Genomic DNA, 5,241 nt, shown 5'->3' with positions numbered 1-5,241 from the left:
CTTCAGTTTTCACATTGTACGATCTTGGGTTTACCTCCTCCAGTACAGTTGCTCTCTTTTCCCAGATGTTTGCATCTTCCACTCTGACTGCTTCATTGGGTGCGAGTGGTTTTAGACTTTTTGAGGACTTGTCAAAGTTGACCTTTTGTCTCTTCTGCAACTGTTTCATTTTGTCTCTCACTTGTTTATGTTTCCTGGTTGTTGTGTAAGGAAGAGTGGTCCGTAGTTTTCTTCCCATTAATATTTCTGCTGGTGACTTGCCATGCTCCAGTGGTGATGCTCTGTAGCTCAGTAGTGCCAAATAAGGATCTGCCTTACCATCTTGTGCTTTCTTTAGTAACTGTTTCACAATGTGCACACCTTTCTCTGCTTTCCCATTGGACTGTGGATGCAGGGGGCTTGAGGTCACATGTTTAAAGTCATATTCCTGAGCAAATAGTTGGAATTCTCTACAACTATAGCAAGGTCCATTGTCACTATGAACAATCTGTGGTATCCCATGTCTAGCAAATATTGATTTCATGTGCGTTATGACACAAGTAGCTGACATGTTGGACAATAATGCCATCTCTGGATAGTTTGACAAGTAATCAATAACCAGCAGGTAGTTTTTTCCTCCTAGGTGGAAAATGTCTGTTCCGACTTTCTGCCATGGTTCCTCCGGTATGTCTGTTATGGTCAGAGGCTCTTTTGGTTGTTTTGCCTGGTGTTTGATACACGTATCACAAGTGGAAACCATTTGCTCAATGTCTGCATTTATACCTGGCCAATAGACTGCTGTTCTGGCTCTCCGTTTGCATTTCTCTATGCCTAGATGTCCCTCATGCAGTCTTTTCAGGATGTCTCCTCTCAGTGAGTGTGGAATTACTACTCTGTTTTGTCTTAGCAGAAGTCCATTCACAACACTTAGTTCTGCTCTTATGTTGTAGTATGTTTTGCATTCACCTCTTGGCCATTTCCCATTCAACAGTGTTATAACTCTTTGCAGACTAGAGTCCTTTTGTGTTTCAGCCTTGATCTGATGTGATTTTCTGTCTGACACAGGAAGTGACTCTGCTACCAGGTTTACATGTATATTTACATCCATCTCTGTGGAGCTTTGCTCTTTGTTTGGGGTTGTGGCCCTAGAGAGTGCATCTGCTAACACAATGTGTTTACCTGGTGTGTAGATCAAGTTGAAATCATAGCGCTGTAGTTTCATCATCAATCTTTGAATGCGTGGAGACATTTCACTTAAGTTTTTCTTGATTATGGCTATCAATGGCTTGTGGTCAGTCTCTGCCACAAATGTTGGCAAACCATAGACATAGGTGTGGAACTTTTCAAATCCAAAAACAAGCCCCAATGTCTCTTTTTCTATTTGGGCGTAGTGAGATTCTGTCTCTGTCATTGCTCTTGAGGCATATGCCACTGGCCTCCAGTGGTCTCCATAAGCCTGCAACAACACTGCGCCGATCCCGGCCTTCGATGCATCTGTTGACACTTTTGTTTTTCTTTTTGGATCAAAATACGCCAAAACTGGCTCTGTTGTAAGTGTCTTTTTCAGTTGTTGCCACTCGTTTTCCAGTTCTTCATTCCATCTGAACTCGCAGCTATTGTGTAGAAGCTGTCTCAGGTGCACTGTTTTGGCCGCCAGGCTTGGGATGAATTTTCCAATAAAGTTAACCATTCCCAGGATTCTCAACACACCTTTTTTATCTTCAGGACGTGGCATTTCCAGTATAGCTCGTAGCTTTTCCTTGTCCGGCTCGATGCCTTCGGCTGTCAGCTTGTCACCGAGAAAGGTAATGTCACCCACGCCAAACTGACATTTTACTCTGTTCAGTTTAAGTCCATAACGTTTCACCCTTTCCAAAACCTTTACTAGTCTCTCATTGTGCTGCTGTAGTGTGGATCCCCACAAAATGATGTCGTCCATATAAACTCTGACTCCCTCGATTCCCTCGATCATATGCTCCATGGTCCTGTGGAATATCTCAGGAGCTGAAGAAATTCCAAAAGGCATTCTCAAGAAGCAGTAACGCCCAAATGGCGTGTTGAACGTGCAGTATTTTGTACTGTCCTCATGAAGCTTGAGTTGCCAAAATCCTTGGGACGCATCTAGTTTGCTAAAAAATTTTGCACCAGCCATTTCACTTGTTATTTCTTCTCTTGTAGGTATCTGGTAATGCTCTCTTTGTATGTTAGCATTTAAGTCTTTCGGATCCATGCAGACTCTAAGAGCGCCGGTTGGTTTTTTAATGCACACCATGGAGTTAACCCATTCAGTAGGTTCTTCAACTTTTCTTATGACTTCCAGTGCCTCCATCCGCTCTAGTTCCTCTTTAAGCTTGTCTTTAAGAGCAGCTGGAACACGTCGAGGTGCATGAACCACAGGCTGAGCTCCTTCTTTCAGCTTTATCTTGTAGGTGAGGGGTAAGACTCCAAACCCCTTGAATATGTCTGGGTACAGATCCACGATTTCTTTCACACTTTTGGGCTCAGAGCTGTTTATACTGTATACCCGTCTGACTAGGCCGAGTCTCTCACATGCTTTATCTCCCAACAGAGATTCATGTCCCTCTGGCACAATGATAAACATCAGACTGTGATATTTTCCTTTTACTTGTACCCGGAGCCTGCATTTACCTTTGGTTTTGATTGGTTCTCCATTATATGCTTGGAGTAAACTGTTATTTTGGAATATGTGTGGTTTCGTTTTCATCGCTTTCACATCCAGCTCATTCACCAGATTAGCCTTGGCTCCTGTGTCCAGTTTGAAAGTTACCAGGGCTCCGTTCACTGGTAACATCTCTGTCCATTTGTCCTGCTTCACTGTACTGACTGCAGGTTGGTCCATGGGTGTATCTTGCTGCATTACCATTCCCACAAAAAACGTGACACTGAGAGCAGTTTCTTCTACTGTGTGTACTCTTTCTTTTTGTTTATTCTTTGAAAAACATTGCTTGGCAAAATGGTTTTGTCCATTGCATTTTTTGCATATTTTACCATAAGCTGGGCATTGTTTCCTTCCATGTTTTGTGCCACATCTTTTGCACAAGAAAGTGTCTTTTGATTCTTTCTGTTCTTTTTTGTACGTGCGCCCTGCCTGCCGTGTATTAACTGCAGCTACAGCTGTGCTTTCCGTGTCTGTTTCCCTCGGCGACCTGCTGAAGGTTTTTGCATGTTGTATGGCGAGCTCGCTGGCATGACATACTTTCACAGCACTTGCTAAAGTCAGATCCGCCTCTCTCAGAAGCCTCTCTCTTATCTTTATATCTTTTATTCCAAATACGATCTGATCTCTTATCATAGATTCTTGCAGCTGTCCAAAATTGCATGTTCTTGCCTTTAACTTGAGGTCAGTCAGAAACGTATCAAAACTCTCTGAAGGTTGTTGTATACGTGACCGAAAGACGTACCTCTCAAATGTTTCATTCTTTTTGGGCGAACAGTGTTCATCAAACTTTCTCACTACTTCGTCAAACTTTTCTTTGTCTTCTGCAGTTGCGAACACAAACGTGTTATATACTTCCACCGCTTGTGGACCTGCTACGGTAAGAAGCAGTGCAATCTTCCGTGTATCAGGCTTACTATCTAGGCCGACAGCTTGCAGGTATAGCATAAACCGCTGTTTAAAAGTTCGCCACTCACAGTCCACATTTCCGTTCCAGTTGACGGCATCTGGTGGCTTAACACTGTCCATGATGACCTGCTTTACTACCCCACTCCTGGTACCATGTCGTGTTTTCAATAAAACATCCGTAGTAGTTAGCAAGCTTCTTTATAGGGCTTCGGAGTTGACGTCACGCCGCAATGCATTGTGGGAGCGCGGCGGCATTTTCGGGGTCTACGAATCAAATCAAACACACTGTGTTGGAACGACGATTACAAGATGCTTAAAAGCAGCTTAAAAGAGAATGGACTGTATAGAGACCGATTGCGTCCAGAGGCGAAGCGGCGGTACTTGCAGAAAATAGCGTGCATTGGAAATGTGGACCCGTATGAAATACGGCCGTGGAGTAGAAACCCTGAAGACCAACCGCTATTGACGTAGCCTGATATATTTCATACCTTATCTGTGGAGTCAGCGCGTACAAGTCGTCATTCAATCAAAGGTAAGTCAGCTCGAGTACAGCGAGTGAAATGCGTTTGATTTCCCTGCAAACATTCAGATTACTGCAGCATAAATTCATTCATGAGGGGAAATTACAGTGAGAACATGTGGAGACTGTTAGGTGGATAACATAGTTCAGTGCATTGATGAGACACTGTCCTGAAGGATTTAGTTATTCTCTATGGTTAAAGAAATTGCAATGATTTATTAATGTTTATTATAAATAATTCTAATTATACATCTTGCTTCCATATTTGTATCTTGTGTCACTAAAAATACATTTTATTTTAGTTTTATACTTTGATTAATGACCTGCAGAATCTCCTTAACATATTAAGTGATTCATAATTGTCACTTTATGCTTTCTCCATCTCTAAAGTGATGACATCCTTGCATTACATACTTTAGGTTCATTTTCTGCAGAAAGGTTTCTGACAGAACAGACAGATTTAGACTATAACATGCAGCGTTCTATAGATGGACACATAAAGAAATGAAAAATTACATGTATGTGCTAACTTTCTTGACACTTTGTTACATTTATGATAAAGTAGATTAAACACATTTGTGTCGGCCTTGGCTCATAGTTCTTGTCTTTAAATGAACTTTGTCTGTGTGTGTTTCAGGTGCTGCACTCTAAGACTGAATGAACCAGCATTGCAGCCATGGGTCACTGTGAGCATCACAGGGAAGGTTGAAGCCGCCCACTGCAGCTGTATGGCCGGAGTCGCAGAGACCTGCACCCACGTCGCTGCTCTTCTGTCTAAAGTAGACGGAACAGTGTTGATCCGTGGCACAAGGACTGTTACAGATGAACCTGCATACTGGGTTTTGCCTGGTAATAATACCAAGATACACCCAGAGGTTGGCCATAAGATAGACGACTTCTCTTCAGCTGCCCAAAAAAAGGCTCTTGATCAAAACATACACAGACCATCTGTAGTGACAGGTAAAAGGAGCCGTCCTCAAAAAAGAAAAACCCCACCTGCTACTGTGGAGGAGTTGTCACTGCTATAATGCCATCATGTTTTATCTAGGGGTCTAGATGTATGCCTGTAGTGCACTGCTGTGTAAATAATTTGCATTTACTGAATATGTACTGACTGAGTCCCACTGTTCAAAAGTTGAATAAAGAAACTAAATTA

At 42.5% G+C, this 5,241-nt stretch overlaps 1 long non-coding RNA gene across 1 annotated transcript; it reads left to right on the top strand.

The window, feature by feature from the left end:
• The first annotated feature begins 3,771 nt into the window (after nucleotides 1-3,771).
• LOC146646862 (uncharacterized) lies at nucleotides 3,772-5,241 on the top strand. The gene is made up of 2 exons (XR_014908901.1): nucleotides 3,772-4,097; nucleotides 4,723-5,241. It is a non-coding gene; the product is annotated as an uncharacterized LOC146646862 (long non-coding RNA).

The sequence above is a fragment of the Rhamphochromis longiceps genome, linkage group LG19 (assembly GCF_057381845.1).
Source record: "Rhamphochromis longiceps isolate RC_006_pf linkage group LG19, R_longiceps_female_GT1.1, whole genome shotgun sequence".
Taxonomy (NCBI): domain Eukaryota; kingdom Metazoa; phylum Chordata; class Actinopteri; order Cichliformes; family Cichlidae; genus Rhamphochromis; species Rhamphochromis longiceps.
Note: the sequence above shows the minus strand (reverse complement) of the source record. Positions and strands in the feature narration are given on the sequence as shown.